This window comes from Gopherus flavomarginatus, chromosome 1 (assembly GCF_025201925.1).
Source record: "Gopherus flavomarginatus isolate rGopFla2 chromosome 1, rGopFla2.mat.asm, whole genome shotgun sequence".
Lineage (NCBI taxonomy): Eukaryota > Metazoa > Chordata > Testudines > Testudinidae > Gopherus > Gopherus flavomarginatus.
In genome coordinates, this window is record NC_066617.1 from 55,717,001 (window position 1) to 55,737,498 (window position 20,498).

A 20,498-nucleotide genomic window follows, 5' to 3' on the forward strand; every position below is an offset into this window, starting at 1 on the left:
CCATAATACAAGAACTAGAGGTCATCAAATGAAATTAAGAGGCAGCAGGTTTAAAACAAATAAAAGGAAGTTCTTCTTCATGCAGTGCACAGTCAACTTGTGGAGCTCCTTACCTGAGGAGGTTGTGAAGGCTAGATCTATAACAGGGTTTAAAAGAGAACTGGATAAATTCATGGTGGTTAAGTCCATAAATGGCTATTAGCCAGGATGGCTAAGGAATGGTGTCCCTAGCCTTTGTTTGTCAGAGGATGGAGATGGATGGCAGGAGAGTAATCACTTGATCATTACCTGTTAGGTTCACTCCCTCTGGAGCATCTGGCATTGGCCACTGTTGGTAAACAGATACTGGGCTAGATGGACCTTTGGTCTGACCCAGTACGGTCATTCTTATGTTCTTATGTTCTAATCCTACCAAGCAGGCTCTGATGAAGACTCATTGTTAGGATATGAAAACTTTCCTTTTTTATTTTTGCTCACATAAAACAGAACTATTCTGCAGGTCTATTACAATTGTATTTTATGTTAGTTTTGGTCTCCTTGATGGCTCTAGTTCATTAGTATAATGTACCTTTGAAGGCAGGGAGCTTAAAACGGGAAACCTGTCACAGGAAGGCATGGTGAACAGGAAGAAGTCTGCTCTGTCTTAGAGACTCCACCTCAGAGACCCAGAGACAAATGAGCCGAGAAGGAGACAGTCACAGGCCACACTGTTCCCAAAGCTGAACAGACCACCTGCAAAACAGTATGCTCCAAGAGGAGGAGCTGAAGGTAGGCCCCAATGAGGGGCAATAGGCTCTTACAAGACCAGGCTCATAAAGCTGAATCCAGGAAGATTGCCTGAGAGACAGGCCACTTTTGCCTTTCTTTGCTTTCATCCTGTTGACCCTCTCTCATAAGGGAAAGAAAGGGGAGTAGACCTTTCTTTTGCCTGTTTGACTCAGAGAACCCCTCATGAGATGAAGAGTGGAGAGAAAGACCATATAAATTGAACAGCAGGGTGTGGAGGGAGTTGAGGGAGCCTCTGCTCCTACATTAACACTGTGGCTATAACTTGCAGCAATATGAATAAAGGATGAATATATATGGGATAATAAACATTGAAAGCCCTTCATACTATTTTCAACTTAGAAAGTCATGCTCAATTTATTGAATGATTTTCTAACCTATTATTATTTATGGGCTTTATTCAAGAAGAAATACATTTCTACAGTTCCCAGCCCACAGAACTTCCATGGAAACAATGCCATGATTTAGTAAACAAAAATTAAAAAGCTTCCATCTGGTGGATAGTGGCTGTGGAAAGTAATATTAGGGATTCTGCACAATAGCCCCTTTCATACCTTCCAGCTCCCACAAAACTCATTGCCATGTATAACAAATCTAGCAACTTCCAGTCATGGCTGGAGGATTTTTCTGAGCAAGTTCAATGAGCCTCCTTTATAATCTACCCTGAAGCTGGGCTCTCTCCTGACTTACTGAGACGTCTGCTCCTGCAATCAAACAGAGAGCTCTATACCCTTGAAAACATCCACTTCCAATTTGTCAAAAGCAAAACTTTAAGGAAATGTATCTGTATCACCAAAATGTTCATCAGGAAGGTATCTCAGATCCAGGTTGAAATTTCTGGTCAAAGCACGAAAGACCCTCCTGTCACTGAGTGACACTGGCCCTTTGAGAGAGAGCAGGGCCAGCATAGGTGTGATACATCAGATGCTTCCCAGTTGGGCTCAAAAGAGGGCACCTGGGCCCTAGAGGAGGATAGACCTGTTGTGTGAGGGTTGCCTTAGAGCACAGACTGAGTCAGTCAGGAAAAGGGCAGATGAGAGCTACCCAGGAGTCCGTAGATTGACGGGGGCTGGAGGAGTTCTCTTCGGGAGCTATAGGTGGTTCCTGGAGGAAGGATGAAGGCAGGAGCAGCAAGAGTGGTTTGCTGACTGACCTCCCCAAACCAGAGCACCAGGGCCAGATGGCTGAAGGCCAGAGAGCAGCAGAGGGAGTTTGTTGCAGAATTCTAAACAGGCATGCCAAAGCCAAGGACTGGAGAGTGCTGAAGGCAGGTGGCCAGCAGAATGGCTCACTTGCTGATATCTCCAGACTGGAAAACTGGACCCCAGGGAACAGTGAGAGGGCCAGGGGGAATGAGGGATGCTCCTCTGATGTGGGTGTTCTCCTAGCAGAGAGGCTGCGGGGGGAGAAGGGGTCATGCTAGAAGGGCTGGGGTGGCTGTTCTAGATAAAGGACAGGAGAGAACTGACAAGCAGCCTAGGCGTGATGGAAGACAGTAGGGAAGGATTCCCAGGAGAGTTCCCCCTGGGAAGCGCAGACTTTTAAGGACTATGTGTAGGGACTTATGTTTTGTACCATTTTCACATTTAAGCAATAGAATTTGACCCTGAAGTTCCTGGGGACTATGGGAGGGGAAACAGAGGCAGGTGTGCCTGTTATTCCATGGCCTGCTTCAGGAGGGTACTTCAAACAAGGGCACCCTATGACTCCTCCCCAGAATAGCCAATAGCCCAGTGCTTAGGGCACTCACATGGAATGTGGGAGACCCTGATTTAACCTCCTGAGTCTTTCTGATCCAATGATTAAATCTTTATACAAAGAAGAACAGCCCTAACAGGAGAGCTTGAGAGATAAATAGACTGTATGGGATGCCTCTCTCAATCTCTCCTTTCAGAGCTGTCACACTGTGTATAAATCATTAAATATTCATGGGACCAGAGAAAGACTGATTCTGTGAGCCAGGTTGTAGGTGACCCAGATTCAAAGTCCCTGATTTGAATCAGGCAAGGCAGGGACTTGTACCCTGCTCACTGGATTATTCTGGGGTGGGTCACTCTCTCCTTCATGTTCTTTTTCTACAATAGTTTTTGTTAGGTCTCGGTTTTGTACTGATGTGGAACAAAACCAAAGCCCAAAACTTTAGCTGTTTTTTTTTCAAAATGCAATTCTTGTTTTTTTGGCCAAACCTACTCCTTGCACTTCCTGCATCATTCTTTACCTTCCCCCCATAGCTCGGTCTACCGTTGGTCTCTCTATGCACAGCACTCCTTCTGCTCTCCTTGTCCTTTTGTTCCACATCTAGTACCCCTACTGTGCTCCTCATGTCCAGAGCATCTCTCTGTAGCTCAATATCTCAATACCTGTGGGCTCCCAACAGCCAATCTGTACTTACTCCCTCTATTTCTAGAAAGGGTGTCCTTATATACCTACTGCCTCTTCTGTGCACGCATGTCCCCAGTACCCCTCCCCCTTCTCTGCCTCTCTCTATACCTCTCCATCACCCTTGAAGCAGACACTGCTGAGACTGGCTATGCAGCTAACTACAGTGAGGTAGAGGCAGCTGATATTATGACAAGCACTATAGAAATACCAATGGATAGATAAATAAGCTGTGTTGACTCAGTGTCAATTTAAAAAAGGAACAAAACCTTTTTCAAGAAATCTCATGCCGAGACATCTTTCCATATTACTTTTCACTCGATTAAGCAAAGGTACCTCTTCTATATTGTTTACAAAGCAAGGATGAAAAACCACTAATTACGATATTGGAAGATATGGTACTTGGAACAGATGCAATCAATAGAAAACATTACACAGATTAACCCCCCAGTGCATCAAAAGAATATTTTTCATATGTAAAGTACTGTAACTAATGCCTAGTTCTGTATATGTTGAATGCCTGCAGAGGGGTGCTAAGAACCTCCAGCTGCTAAGAATCTCAATCCCTTTCTAGAGGATCTGCAAAATTGGGCTATAAAGCTGTGGGGTATTTTTTAATAAAATAATGCATTCTAGATGGCATGAAGAGAAATCTCTTTAAGAAGGAATAAAAGCCATTGCTGAGCTGCTCTTTAGTGAAAAGAAAGTTGATTCAAGTGGCCAGTACTTATGTTTTTATGGTATAACAATTCATCACAGCTTGGTAATCAAAAATGACAATTGCTGTCCTTCAGAAGGATAACTCAGTGGTTTGCGCATTGGCCTATTAAACCCAAGGTTGTGAGCTCAATTCTTAAGGGGGTCATTTAGGGATCTGGGACAAAAATCTGTCTGGGGGTTAGACTAGATAATCTCCTCAGGTCCCTTCCAACCCTGATATTCTATGAATAAAGAATAGAAAAGGAAATAAAAAAGTTAAAGTTCATGGCAGCTAAATGGAACATTGAACAAACACTAGATTTTGTGAAGTTTGACAGGAGGTGAAAGTAGGGTATCTTACAGCTTAAATATATAGGTGGCATTATATCTGAAAGCCATTGGCTCCATAATGGTGATATTTCAGAAGATCATATCATTCTTTGGTCCTCAGGTAAAATTTTAAAGTGACCCATCACACTAAATTGCATCATTACATCACATCACTTTTTATAATTTCATGATATAAATGGTTGACATGAAATGATACAAGGAACCTAAAACAACAGTTTTTAGAAACAAAGGGCTGGATCCTGCAGTGCAATGAAGACATGTAGAGCTGGCTGAAACCTGGGATCTCCAGTTCCACAAGAAATTCTGATATTTTAAAATATCCTCAAAGCAAAAATCCTGAAGAAGTTTTGTTTCAGCAACACCAACAAGTTTCCAGACACAATATGCTCCCTGGGACCAAAGGTGGATTATTGTATGGACCCTGGCCAATTGGGGTAGGATTGCTAATTTTCTATTTGCACAAAACTGAACACCCTTGCCCTGCCCCCTGCCTTGCAGCCCTGCCCCGAGCTCCCACCCCTTTTGCAAGAGCTCCCCTGCTCACTTCATCTTCCCCCCCCCGTCGCTCGCTCTCCCCCACCCTCACTCACTTGTTCATTTTCACTGGATTGGGGCTACAGGATGTGGCCAGAAATGAGGGGTTCCGGGTGCAGGAGGGGGCTCTGGGCTGGTGCAAGGGGTTGGAGTGTGGGATGGGGTCAGGGCTCCAGCTGGGGCCCCGGGGATTTGGAGAGTGGGAGGGGGCTCCAGGCTGGGGAAGGGACTTGGGGTGCAGGAGGGCATGAGGACTCTAGCTGGGGGCGTGGGCTCTGGGGTAGGACTGGAGACGAGGAGTTGGGGTAAAGGAGGGGCTCTGGGATGGAGCAGAGGGGTTTGGAGTGCAGGCAGAGGCTCCCAGAAGTGGTCAGCATGTCCCTGCATCTCCTACGCAGAGGCGTGGCCAGGGGGCTCTGCACGCTGCCTCTGCCCTCAGGGCCTGCCCCCACAGCTCCCATTGGCCACAGTTCCTGGTCAATGGGAGCTGTGGAGCCAGAACTCTGGGTGGGGGCAGCGTACACAGCCCCCATGGCCGCCCCTATGCCTAGGAGCCAGAGAGAGATGCCGGCCACTTCCCACCAGCCAGGTCCTGCCTACCCCGCTGCGGGCAGCCAACCAGACTTTTAATGGCCTGGTCAGCGATGCTGACCAGAGCTGCCAGTGTCCCTTTTTGACCAGGCATTTTGGTCAAAAACCAGAAGCCTGGCAACCCTAATTGGGGGGCCCTCCACAGGATCACTGGAACTCCTCCCTCTTCCCTGATCCTCCTCCCTCCCTCCCCCAGGGCCCTGCCACCCTGCTCCAACTCTTTCTCCTGAGGCTCCCTGGCTAGGCCAGACGCAGCAGCTGTAGGGTGACCATATTCCCTCCTGCCCCTGCGAGGAGCCTCGAGCTCCTCTCCTTCCATCCTCCCTCCCGTGCAGAGCTACTCCCCAAGCCACTCCTCTTCCCCCTCCCTCACATGCAGAGCTGCCCCCCAGCCCCTCTCCTTCCCACATAGAACAGCCCCCCAAGTCTCCCTCTCCTTCCCCACTCCCTACTGTCCCCCCACTACACATAGTGAAACACACAGAGGTTAAGTGAATTGGCTACAATCAAGCACAGAGTGAATCAAGTATCACTGCTAGTTAGAGAACTCAAGAATCTTGACTGCCAGTCTCCAACACTACCACTAGACAATACTGTTTTAATAGAAAACCTCATGTCTCAGCTATTACAATATTTGGCACTTAGGCAGAGTTCTCTGGCATAATGCTGTATGATGTGTACAGCCAGCTGCAGCTGTCCATACTCATTCACCTGAACCTATGGGCTTCAAAACTACTGCCACAAGTATCAGTGGGATTATTCATTCAGAGCTAGCCATATTTTTAGTGCATTGAACCATTTATTTTCATTCATATTTATTTTTATGTAGACTATTTTATATTAGTGTTTTAGATTCTTTGACATGTAAAGAGACAAGGCAGCTCATAATTTAGTATTTTTCCAATAAATATGTAACTTATATTTAGTGTTTTTAAACTTCAAGCTGCTTTATAAAAGCTAAATAATTAATCCTCACTCCCTGCTGGGAGGTAAGTAAAAATCATTTTATGATGTGGAAAAGTTATGCAACAAGCAAAGATCACTTAGCAATGAAGAGAAGTCATTTTTCTGGCTCCACAGTCTGTGCTCAGATGCTCTGACTATATCAGCTTATCAAACCACTTAAAAAGGAAAATTTACATATCATATCTAAGTTAAACAAGAATAATTGAAGTATTTTAAATCGTTACTTGTTTTTCTTTATTAAATCAGTTGCAATAAGATAGGCAGTTCTAACTCATGTAAAACAATAAAGGCAGCAAAATAAAGCACAGCAATTGTACACAGGTCCTTTGTTGTCTTCAATAAATAGCTGGTTTTCCCCCATGGCTGTTTTTTGTTTAAAAGACTTTTCCAGCCAGCCCACTACATTATATATAAGCTATCTAGGCTATTCTCTGCTCCCCTCTCATGCTTACTCAGATTCATCCCTTCCCCATTGAAGGGGCCTTTTAGGCAGCCAAAATTTCCCCTTTCTTAAATATATATACACAGTGCTCCCTGTATTTCTCCCTGTATTTGTAAACAGACCTGCCCTTCTAGAGGCCCCTCAAGCCCCTCCTTCTCCACTCCCCTGCATGGAGCTGCCTCCGTCCCAAGTCCCTTTTTGGCAAAACTGGGCATTTGTCCCATTTGCTCTTGCCAACTGATAATGGATAAATGCCTAGTTTTGCCAAAAATGTTGGGAGCAGGTTTTAAGAAAGGGACTGTCCTGACCAAAACAGGATGCATGGTCACCATAGACTGTAGTAAGAGCTGCCCAGGGAGCCCGGGCAGCTATGTGGAACCCTGGACCCTCCACCTCCCCTGGGTGAGGAGCTGGAGTGCCTGAGAGCCCATATCGCTGCCCCCTAGGGCATACCATCCAGGACAGGTGGGGAGGGTCCAGCGCTCCCCACAGCAGCCCAGGGTCCCTGGGCAGCTCTTACTGCGGCCTGACTTCCGGCCAGGCCAGGAGGCAGGACCATGGGAGGAAGGTGAGGAGCACGGGGCAGGGTCCCAAGATGGGGTTGTGGGGGGCCAATGCTCCTTGTTCCCAGGGCCCCAATAAATCTTAATCTGCCTCTGCCTGGGACCAGTAATTGCTGAATGAAATTGACATTCTTATCAGTTTCATTGGTCAGTTATCAGGTGGCCCAAGGAGCCAGTTGGCCCAGCAGTCTGGAAACCCTGGGGTCTCCAGGCCAGAACAGTCTGTATGGAGGTGCTACCTCAAAACAGTGGGCATTGGAAGCATCCCAGAACCACTAAGCTTCCAACTCTGCAACAGGGAACCTGGAAATCCTAGAAGCCCTGAGGCCTGAGAACCCCAGCTAGAGCTGCAGTTTAGTAGGAAAATGGCCTGAAACATAAGCCCTTGTATCACAGGCCTGGTATGAGGCCTGAGCAGAGCCAGCTTTAGGAAGTGCGGAACCCAATTCAAATAGTTTCAATGGGGCCCCGGCAGGGATGACAAAAAAAACTTAAAAAGCCAAAAAAAAAACAACACGTGGGGCTTGTACTCACCAGGCGGTGCTCCAAGTCTTCGGCGGCACTTCGGCGGCGGGTCCTTCACTCGCTTCAGGTCTTCAGCAGCACTGAAGGATCTGCCGCCGAAGTGCCGCCGAAGACCCAGAGCAAGCGAAGGACCCATTGCTGAAGTGCCGCAGAAGACCCGGAGCGCCGCCAGGTGAGTAAAAATTTAAAAGGTGCCTCTAGCCAGGGAAGGGATTCTCACTGGGCACGGGGCCCAATTCAGGGGAATTGGTGGATTTGGCCTAAAGCCGGCCCTGGGCCTGAGGCCTGGGCTAAAGTAGCAGTCAAAACTTAGCTGATATAAAGCAAAATCAGGCTGTGAGCTAGAGGCAAGAACAGGGCTGCTATTGCAAAAGCACACATTCCTAAGAGATGTTACACACAGAGCACTCACGCAAACACATTCCAGACGGGTGGTAGCAGAACACCTCAATGCCAACATATTCCCTAAAGATAACAGGAACACTGGCCCATCCTAAAAATAAGGTCAGGATGACAATGTGAAGGATAGAGAAGTAAAAGATGATTGGTAGTAACCGGCTACGTCAGAGGGTGACAGCTAACTATGTCAAAGTGACAGAATGTTTTTATGAAGTTTTTAAGGTCAGGATTGACAAAGCCCTGTCTGGGATGATTTAGATGGGAATTGGTCCTGCTTTGAGCAAGGGGTTGGTGACCTCCTGAGATCCCTTCCAACCCTGATATTCTATGATTCTATATATAACTTGTTTGTATCGATTCGTAAAATGGAATTTCAAAGAGAGTATCTCTGTCTAGCTTAGGGAGAAACAGAAAGTCCTGCCGTTCACTGAGTTAGTCCATTGTTACAGGCATGCATGTATTAGTGGTCCGATAGAGTCTGCCGGATACTACTACCATGCTTTGTTGACAATAAACCTGCCTGGGTGCCTTCATACCTTAATGGATCTTGTGGTCATTGGTCGGTTTGCTCAAGGTCTGCTGTGCCAACTGTCTGTGCAGAGCTGAGACAGCACACAAGGAGAAGACAGTCACTCAGCCGAACATCTAACCACATGTAGCTTTCATACTTCTAGCTCCACAGTAGGGAGCCTGGAACCTCTGAAAGCCCTGGCATGGTGGGCCTCCCCAGGGCTGGGGACCCTGGTCCTGGGGCACTCCACATGGAAAGGTTGCCCTGGAACCAAAAAATTTAGGCTCTCCAGCATCCCACCAGGTGAGGTGGCAGAGAACCAGGCAGGAAACCAGCCCGGAAGATAGAATTCTGTCAGAACACTGCCTGGATTTGACAAAATTTCACTAAACTCAACTTGCTTTCATCAGACATTTTAAGTTTGAAGGAACTTGCATTTTCCAGTGAAACTCTTCAGTCAGAAAACTTCCAACCAACTCTACTGGCAGTGGCAAAGACAGCCTATCCTGCCATGGAAAATCTCCTGAGTGCAAGGTAGATCCAGTGCAAAGGCCATATACTATTCCCCTCCCACTATGTCTGGTGGTATAAGGGATATGACCAGAAGAAAGAAAATATGGCTGAGATGCTGAAATTCTGCTCCAATCAGCTGCATATTGGTCCCTTGAGACTTTAGTAAGCATCCTTTGGAGGTTTTGCATGTATGAATTTAATAATAATTCAAGATTGTCAAATAGCAGGCTCAAATGGAATTAGTTAATCAAGATTATTAAACAGAGATTAGTACAGCACTATAGAGAAATAACAGATACATTACCACACTTCTTGTAAGGTAAAGAGCTGGCCTCTGTGTCTCCTCCCTCTGTAACAAGTGAGATGATGGCAGGTTTTACTCCCCAATGTAGGTTTCAAACTCTGTGTCCTATAGGTTGGGAGACAAAGAAATCCCTGTTATGGATGGAAGAATACTTTCCCATGATCTATTTTGCCATGTTATGTTTTAACATTTTTGTTTACCTTATTGCTTATGGAATTTCCTTTATGGCATCTTTAGGTTACATGACCGATAAGTAAAAGTGGGAATGCCTAACATTAGAACAAAGGTAGTCCCCCAACAACATCTTTTAAAGCACCTGAAATAACAATTATTCCTTATTAATCAAACAATCCTGCTTACATCTCTGTATTCACTTTTGGTAGTTTGAGGAGGGTCTCTTTCCTGGACGTCTGTTTTCCCACAGACTTGGAGGCACCAGCCATGGTGGATTATAATCTAATGCTCAAGCATAAGAAATTCCTGAATATAAGTTACTAACAGACTATGGACCAACACTCTGGCTTTACTATTCAAATACACTCTTTGGTAACACCGTAAAGATTTGGGGAGAATAGTTAATATTTGCTAACAGGTACCAAGAGAGAGCTGTAACTTACACCCTGAATAGAAGTCCCAGCATTAAGGACACTCTGCCTTTGCACACACTCCTCCTTGGTTATTACTTATTTGTATTATCACATCACCTAAGAGCCCTCGCATGTACCAGAACATCACTATGCTAGGTGCTATACAGACACAGAACCAAAAGATATTTTTGCCCCAAAGAACTTATAGCATAAAAGACAACAGATGGATATAGACAGAGGGGAGTACAAGTAAAAGTGAGACAATATTGTTCAGCATGATATGCAGCGATCTATGCACAACAACATCCTAACCGTTGTCAAGCATTTTAGTTGGTATCAAAGCAAAGCAGGATTTTGAGGAGGGATTTGAAGGTGAAGGATAAGGTTAAAGTTTATGAGGAGTGCCTCCCATGCATGTGAGGAAATATGGGAGAAATCATGGAAGGACTTGTGTGAATATTTAACAAGTAAGCAGTGGAGGCTGGCATTATCAGCCAACCGGAGTCAACAATCAACAGCTTGATAGTAAATGTAAAATGATAGATATGGTGGGAATTGACTGTGAAGGGCCTTGAAAAGGAATACAACCAGCTTATGTTTGATGGAATAGAGAGGGGAGGAGCCGGGGAAGGGTTCAAAGAGAAGGGTAATATTGTCAAAGCAATGAGCTAGAAAAATGGGTAATAGGCAGCAGCATTCTGAATGGATCAGGGAAGGACAAGGTTACATTTTTCAAGGCCAGAGAGAGGGTGTCATAAACGGATGGTTAAGGGTTAATGTCTCTTTTACCTGTAAAGGGTTAAGAAGCTCAGTAAACCTGGCTGACACCTGACCAGAGGACCAATAGGGGGACAAGATACTTTCAAATCTTGATGGAGGGAAGTCTTTGTTTGTGTTTTTTGTTTTGGTTTGTTCGCTCTCGGTACTGAGAGGGGACGAGACATCATTCCAGGTTCTCCAAATCTTTCTGAATCAGTCTTTCATGTTTCAAGATTGTAAGTAGTAGCCAGGCAAGGCGGATTAGTCTTATGTTTGTTTTCTCAACATGTAAATGTGTCTTTTTGCTGGAAGGATTTTTACCTCTGTTTGCTGTAACTTTAAATCTAAATCTGGGGGGGGGTCCCTCTAGTCTATATGAATCGAGTACCCTGTAAAGCATTTTCCATCCTGATTTTACAGAGACAATTTTTACCTTTTCTTTTTTTAATTAAAAGCTTTCTTTTTAAGAACCTGATTGATTTTTCCTTGTTTTAAGACCCAAGGAGTTTGGGTCTAGGTTCCCCCAGGGAAGTTTTGGGGGAACAGAAAGCGTGCCAGACACTAAATTCTGGTGGGTGGCAGCGTACCAGATTTAAGCTAGTAATTAAGTTTAAAGGTGTTCATGCAGGTCCCCACTTTTTGTACCCTAAAGTTCAAAGTGGGGGAAAAACCTTGACAGAGGGATGTTGCAGTAATTGAGGCATGAAATAATGAGAGTTTTGCTGAGAGTTTTAGCTGTGTAGATAGATAACAGAGGGCATATCTTAGACGTCTTATGGAGAAAGAAATAGATAAGATTTAGACATAGTCTGGATGTGAGGATGTAGTGATAGGGCTGAGTCAAAGATGATGCCCAGGTTACAGGCCTAAGTGACAGGCAGGGTAACAGTATTGTTCACAGTTATACAGAAAGGAGGTGGCAGAAAGGGCTTGAGAGGCAGATTAACTCCAAATCAAAGCGGAGGTAGATGCCACGAGTGCAGAAGCAAGGAGCAGGAATGGTTATGGCAGCTGCAGGAGAGCCATACTATTGCCTGGACACTTCCTGGAATGCACCTTAGGCTTACATAGGGCAGGAAGCCAATTAGAAGTCATGAGGCTGCTGCCTGTCAGACCTCTGGAGGTGGGATTTCTCATGGTCTATGTCCACAGTGGGTCATGGCTGCCAAGCACAAGCTGGTTATAGTTGCAGCTGAGTAGCATCATGGAGATGTCAGTGGCCTAACAACTCTGCAGGCCTTGGTTTTAGATCTATATAGCCTTACATTATCCCCCATGCCCTCTGCTGGCCTGAGCTTATTTGTACGGGCTCTATGGAAGGCTGCCACAAAGTCAGAGGCATGGCATTGGGACGCATAGCTCCCAGGATTGCTCTTCTAGGCCATAGCCCTCCCAGTCCACAAGGTACCAGAGGGAGCACACATTCACAGATAGACTCTTGAGTTGATGAAGTATATCATTTATTTGTTGCTTCAGTGAGTGATCAGTCCTCCAAAACAGGGCACGGAATAGGATGAAATGCAAGCATACACCCGCGTTCAGGTGCTTGTCTTAAATACATTGTTACAAAGTTATTCATTATATATTGTATAAACTTTTCCATTTAACACTCAGATTAGTTTGCTGATTTGGTTGTTTACCTGATTGGACTGTTGACTAGTTGTTCACCTGATCAGGTTGCTGGCTCAGCTTTTCACTTGGCTGTTCTCTTTCCTTGCCAGACAAGCAGGCATATTTTCACATGTCCCAACACCTAAAATATACATTCTTCATATCACATCCTACATCATTGAGTCCTTGGATCCACACCAGAGGTGGCAGTGGTTGATTCCGATGAGCAAAAGTGTTGTTGAACTAGGGTTTTAGCAAGGATGCATGAAACACTGAGTGTATTTTGAGGTATCTGGATAACTGAAGCATCATAGTCACTGGGTTCATTACCTAGCTGATTGAATATGGCCTGAGGTATCAATGGTCCAGTTTATGACATGGACAGTTGATGGGGAGGTTTTGAGCTGAGAGCCACACTTTTCACCCGGTGATGAATGCCAGGCCTTCCTTGTGCCAGTGGTTGGCTTACCACTTTTAGTCCTCCTTGGCCTTGTCCAAATGGTTCTTTTTGAGACTTTCTGAGCTTTGTGAATCTGCCACACCCAGTCAGCAGCCATGGGATTGGTGGCGTTGACAGGTATGGCAAGGTGAGAAGGGAATGGAAGCTACAGTTTACATAGAACAGACTCTGCCCAGTGGAAACATGGTTGGCGTTGCAGAGGGCAGGTGTACAATGGGGACAAAGAGGGATATTTTTGTCAACTGGATGACCACAGTGAAGATTACTGTGTTCCTGCTGAAGATGGAAAGCTCGACTATGAAGTCCAGGGTAATGGCCACCCAGCATCTAGTCAGGATCTCAGAAGTATTAGGATGCCAAGGAGTTTTGAGCATGGTGTCTTGGTATAGGCTCATTTCTCACAGTAGCCACACCACCAGAAGGAGCAGGCAGCCCAACAGAGGGTCTTGAGGCACCCCACATGGCCTGATAATGGTGAGTCATGAAGAGCCACAGTACCTCTAACTGGGGGGGTCCCAGTGGAACATACAAGCAGCCCTGGATATAAAGCAAGCTATCCAGGATCTGGTGTTGACCCTGGCTTGGGAGAGGGCTCCTTATCTGTAGCTGAGCAGATCACTGACATGAGGTCTTGAGGAAATTTTGACATACTGGAAGTTGTGGGGCTTACAATGTGTGGTGACTCCATTTGGGGCAGCTGGTCTGTCACTGTGGGTTCCTGCTCCTTGCGCTGACCCTTGCCCCATGTGCCAGCTCCTCATACGTATCACTGTCTTTGGGCAGCTCCCTCCGGCCTCTCACACTGCTCTTCCCATCACTGCTTCCGGCCCCGCTTCTCACCCCACTGGAGCTGCTTCCTCTGACTTGCCTTCTCCCAATGCACATGAAGGCCTGGACCTGAGCCTAGGCTCCCTAATTTGCTTGGCTGCCTGGTCAATCAGACTGATTTGTGGGGCTGGCTACTTCCAGTTGACTCTGGTCTGAAGCTCTTTGTCAGTCCCAGGATCCCAACTCCTTGACCCTTTCCCTCTCTCCTGGCATGGGGAGAAACCAACTAAACAAACCTATAAAGTTTTAGTAAGGCGCCAACTGTTCCCTTACAAGAGAAATTGAAGGGTTTCAAAATCTGAGTTTGTTTCTGGTAGACCAGTGGCATGCCAAGCAAAAATCCTTCTGATGGTCTGCCCAGAACAGAACAGACTGCAACTCCTGACAACTGAAAGAGATAACTTCAGTCTTAATTAAACTTCAGATAAAGAGAGAAACTGAACACCTCTTGTAACATGCTCAATGCATGAAGAGGGTCCTCAACATTTTATACCAAGATTTGCGGTGGCTTGCAGTAAAGAGTCCTTCTATTGGGGTGAAAAGAGCACAGTTTGGCCCTCTTACTCAATACATTATGTGTTTACCTTTTCCACCCCACTGAAGCTTATGCAACCATTCACTTAAATGAGTGGTTTACAGCTGTATACTGAACATGCAGCCTGTGGTTTTCAGGGACAGTGTACGGTGAAGGTTTTGTATTTAAAATCCTTCAATCCAACTGCAAAATAATAGTGGGCTTAGAGCCATGAGAACTGTTCATAAACTATTTTTATCTATTATTGGCTAAGATAATTTAGCTTTAAAAAACAACATCAGAAAATATACCATCCGTAGCTACTATCTGATGCGTTAACACCAAATACTTCACGTGTGCCTGGCTGGAAACTAAAACACATGGCGCATGCTATATTAAAATCACACCTCTCATTAGTGCTGAACCCAGCAAAACCATTAACATATAGTAACAGGTTAGCTTTTGAAAGTAAATCATTTCTAATGCTTTTCCAATGTTTTTACAGGGAGAGAAATAACACACTGATGTATGTACTAAATCTTGGTATTTGGGTTGTGATTAGCATGATAAAATGGCCTGTAACACACTGTGCTTGTCTGAGGACTCCTAGATTAAAAACAAGCCTAATAGTGACTGTTGATAGGTTTAAGGAGTTTTTGAATTAGGAACTCTGTGCTCATGTGGTTATAGTGCTCAAGTGAACTCATGGGAGCTTAGATATTTGAAAGTGAAGGAATATGAACTAAACAGGATGAGTAATGGGTAAGAGGCTTACAGCTTATGGGAGTTTTACAAACATAGACCTTCTGGAGTCAAATAGGGAACTAACTGGAAGTGCTTGGTTATAAGGAGAAAAGTTCTAACTCATTTTGATAAGGGGGCTTGAAGGCAACAAAGGAAGAATATGGGAGAAGAATAAAGGAGTCCTCACTGACAGAAAGTTTTCTTCAGATTTTTTAAAATACAACTATAGGCAGCCATTCAGTACTGTGAGATAGTGAACTGCCTATAAGTATATCAATGTCAGCCCATGACCTCCTCAACAACTGTAGAAAGGAGAAAAGGTGGGGTTTTTCAGGGTGCTTAAGTTAACAAATCTGGCCTCTGGCAAAACAACATAGGAGAGCAAATCCAAAATCAAGGACCTCTTGTAGAGAATGCCCTGTCAGCAACTCCTCATTTCTACTGAGGAAACTCCAGGTTGAGAGCCTCTGCTATCTCAGTGGTCTCTATAGCACCTGCCAATAATATCAAACCCGTTGGGAAGACCTTCTAACTGGATGAATAAAAAGAGAATATGGAGTCTTCAGAGCTGGTTTGATAGAGCTGTTTTGGTTCAGAGCCAGAGAGTGCTTAGTGGGTGAGCTGTGCAGCCTGAATTAGGATGCATAGAAACAGCCAATCACGGGGGAAAGGTTTGGACTGGACTTCATGTTGTCTTATTTTTCATTTAATTATTATTAAAGTCAAATCCCAGGAAGGGGTTGGGTTTTGACCTATACAGGGCTAGGGCACTATGTGTAAAATAGGTGTGAAAATCATTGGCTCATAGAGACTATTGCACTATAATAGACTTCACTGCTAGAAAGTTTCTCTTGATATTCAGTCTAATTTTTTATGCTCAGTTTCCTCCCATTACTCTTAGTTAAATATCTAACTTGCATAACTACAATGTTATTCTTGGTCATAAAATTATCCAGACCTTTTAAAATGCATTCACAATATTTGTCTGCAGGGAGGAATAGTGAATATTCAAATATTTTTAAATACAATTATTAATCATTTTAAAGTCTGTGGGCATAAGTTTCCTTTTCAAAGAAGAGCTTTGCAGTTCTCCTTCAATACTTGAGAGGTTTTAAAATAGATTAATTCAATTTTATAAATTTTGGTGATTCAGGTGAAGTGAATGAGGGAAAAAGATTAGAGAAATAATTGAATACATCCATGATTATTAGGAATCAGACTTTGAGCAGGTAGTTTTCTGATAGAAATCATTATTCAGCCAAATTGCACCACCATGTGTAAAAAACATCATTGCCTTTTATTACTTTGGACTTACAGATTTGGCACTGTTGCCTCTGTACTTAGGATAAATCTCCTCTAATGAGGATGCTGAAGTGTCAAATAATAAGCTTGTTTTGCTCCAACAGCTTCATAATGGACATAAAAATCATCACTTCCACTGGCAGCACCAAACTCTGATTGCAGTTATGGTTTCTGTCAAGTCAGAAATGAGGTACATTGGCAGAGCAAATCTGAAAAGCTAACTACGGATGGAATTTACAGACTCCACATTAAAGGAGTGGTGGAACACCATTGGGCCAAGAAGGCCTCATCCCTCAGCAGCTGCCAGGCATGTTCTTTATGGAAGATTTGCTAAAAAGGGAGCTCTGGCAAGTGGGAATGTGGAGAAGAGACAGGCTCAAAGAGGGCAAACAGACTGCTGCTGAGGTAGAGCAATCTACAGGGGGAGGACCAGGACTGTGAGTAAGACTTGGCTGAGATCTCCCTGACTAAGGAGTGACAAATGAACTCTGAGGGTGAGCTGGGAAGCATCCCTGTCCTCGGCTAAAACTCTGTATTGCCAAGACTGTATTAGAAGCTTGGAGACATGCTCCAAACTCAAGAGAAACAAGGAAGATAGGAAAGAGCCCAGGGGAGGCTGATCTGGAGTGGCAGCCAGAAGGGATTAAGCCACCTCTGCCCACCTTTTTGTCCTTAGGCCCTGGGTTAGGACCTGGTAGAGAGGGTGAGCCTGGGTCCCTCTAGCCTTCCCTCTTTCCCGGGCCTCCTGAGAGATTCCAGAGGCCTGTGGCGGGGGAACTGTGGCTAGGCTGCTGGGCCCCCGGACTGCCTCAAAAAGTTGCCTCAAGGCTTGGATATACTGTGTGGCTGCAGGCTAAGTACTAGGCCTGCTCGCCCTCAAGTAAAGCCACTACAGCCAATCATGAGAGAGCTCCCAGGGGCTTCCACTCCATCTTATTCACACCTCCTTTGGGAACGTGACACCTCTCCATACTCCTCAAATTGTAGCAATGGCTTCATTTGTATTGTACAAAAGATTACACACACACACAGATTGATTAATGCAGATATGATTTATTTTGCCTTTTAAATATTCAGACCATCAAACTACCATACATATGACCGAGTTACTATTTTTAGCTGTATTATGCATCATACTGTCCTGAGAATGTGCTCTCATTACAGCAGAACAGACCACATTGGTTATCAACTCATTTGGAGGAGGGAAATCAGATCTGATCATCCATTGTATAATGACTATAGATTAATGTTGGCAAAGCCCTTTTAAGATGCAAAAAAAGTGTTAACTATTAGTTTACCAGAGTGGCAGGATCTATGTCTCTGCACAGAAATGCGGGGCTCTTCTGTTAACATATTCTATTGACAGGAGGTAGAACACTCCATAAAGCTACTGACCAAATTCTGCTCTCTCTTTTTGCTAGGTGCATTGTGTTAACTCTGAGATTTTAAAATACTATAGTATCTGAACAATTTATAATCTTTAATGTATTTAGTCTCAAAACACACCTTGAAAGTAAAGTACTACCATCCCCATTTTGCAGATGGGGGATGTAATTGTAAATGTGGAATCATCATTGGTCTTGTGTGTTTCTAGCAGGGTCCTTCAGGGACTGCTTCTTGTCCCTATGCCTATTTACCATTTTTATCAATGACCTGGAAGAAACATAAAATCATGAGTGATAAACTTTGCAGCTGACAGAGATTGGAGAGGTGGTAAATAATGAAGGTAAGAGATCACTGATACAGAGCAATCTCAATTGCTTGGTAAGCTGGATGCAAGCAAAAATATGCATTTAATATGCATATTCAATATGAATATGTGACCAAGTGTAAAATTATACATCTTGGAAAAAACAGTCTAGGCCAGATTCTATCCTGGGAAGCAGTGACTCTGAAAAAGATTTGGAGATTATGGTAGATAAGCAGCGGAATATGAGCTTTCCATGCAATGCTGTGGTTAAAAGTGCTTATGTGGTCCTTGGCTGCATGAGCAGGGTAATCTCAAGTAGGAGTTGGGAGGTTATTTTATCTCTGTATTTGGCACTGGTGTGACCGTTGCTGGACTACTGTGTCCTGTTCTGGTCTCCATAATTCAAGTAGGATGTTGACAAATTAGAGAGGATTCAGAGAAAAGCCATGAGAACGAATGAAGAATTAGAAAACATGCCTTCTAATGATAGAATCAAGGAGCTCATTCTATTTATTTTAGCAAAAACAAGATTAAGAGGTGACTTGATTAAAGTCCATAAGTACCTAGTTGGGGAATAAAAACTGACAATGGGACTTCAGTCTAGCAGAGGAAGATATAACACAATGCAATGGCTGGAAGTTGAAGCTAGACAAATTCAACTGTCTGTAAGGTACACATTTTTCACAGTCAGGATAATTAATCATTGAAACAACCCAATAAGGGTTGTGGTGGATTCTCCATCATTGTCAATTTTCAAATCATGATTGAGTGTTTTTCTAAAATATATGTTCTGTTTCAAATAGGAATTAACTCAGAAGTTCTATGGCCTATGTTCTTCAGCAGTCCTTTCTGGTGTCAGAATTTATGAACTGAGATTCAGTGACTTATCTGAAGTCTCATAGGAAGTTTGTGGGACATCAGAATTCAAACCAAGTTCTCCCAGTTCACAGGCTAATACCCTAACCACAGGACCATCCTTCCAGTCTAGGGTCTTATTTAGGAAAAAAGACGTGAGAAACTGACAGAGAAACTGTCTGGCTAGAAACTTGAGAAAAAGGCAAGTTTGGGACAAAATTTAGGCTCAGTTTGGGCTCTGTTATTATTTGACTTACCAATAAACTGAACCTCAGAATGGGAGCAAGTTTGGGCTTTTGCAGCATGCATCTAGTCACAATTACCATTATTACTGCAAATTAGATGGGTGAGGATATCACACACAATGGGGCATACTATATTATCCATTTTAATCACAACTCTCCATTCAGATCAGTAAGGATCATTATTCCTACATTCTTAATTTAGAACTTCCTGCAATAAAAGTGTCTAAATGTAGTGATTATCTAACATATATACTGTTTAAGATACCGGTCTCTTTAAGAGACTATCTCTTCTTTTACCTCCGTCTGGTTCTGTAAAAGGCCAGGCAGTTTCTTCTAGGTAGCCATGAGCCACACAGGGAATCTATCCCACTGTTTTTCTTATAAATAAACAAAACATTTTGATATCTAAATCTGGATCTTTGGTGTTTCTAGGGCCAATCCAATGTCCATTAAAGGACTCTCATTGGCTTTAATGGCTACATGGATCAGCTGTCTGCTTTGTAACTACAACAAACTTTTTACATGTTAAACATATTACCCATATATGTTCTTTTGTTTTCTTTTACTCTTTTTTTATTTTGTTAATAAAGGATGTTTTGTTCCACTAATCTGATTCTTTTGTCAGCTACAGTTATATCACATAGTATATAAGTTTGTATGGAGTCACTGAAACTTTGTGAAGCACAAACATGCACCAGAATATGCAACAGAAAGGATAATTTATGCCATAATGTTGATGTGACAGCTAAATATGGCCCAAAATATTACATCTCCACTAATATCATTGTACTTTATTTTTAATACCTGTTATCAAAATGTCACTTCTCTTAAACAAATTATTCCTTTGATATTATTAATACTTCAATAGTACAGAATCTTTCTTGACAGAAGAATTTCTGAGGCTAAAGATATTTTCTCTTTCTATTGAGCTTGTCAGTCTTGTTTTAATTTTGGATTTAAACACATTAATGCAAAGTACATTAGAACTGCTCCATTTGAAGATTAGGATGACAGTAAAATTAGTTGAATGTCTCCTTGGAAACAACGGTAAACATAATCAAAATTGTTTTGAAATAATCTTAATAGTAATGGTGTATATTTATGAGATTCTTTGTTTTTCATGGCTCAAGTAGCAGGGGACGCATAGACAAAGGAAGGTCAAAGTTAGAGAACTATATTTCATCTATGAAATGGGAGACTAAAAAAAAAGTCATCTTGACACCAGGATTTAAATATTTTGAGGTTGTTTATGAATATAAAGAACAGTAATTTGGGCAACACTGCAACTAAATGAAAGTGTTCCCTCACTTTAAGGTTACATTTTGTGTGGGATTATTCTA

The 20,498-nt window shown here is 43.5% G+C and overlaps 1 protein-coding gene across 1 annotated transcript in view; it reads left to right on the top strand.

Moving 5' to 3' along the window:
- LOC127042868 (uncharacterized) overlaps positions 1-20,498 on the top strand; it is a 972,530-nt gene that overhangs the window by 145,264 nt on the left and 806,768 nt on the right. The gene's annotated exons all lie outside the window — the stretch shown is intronic.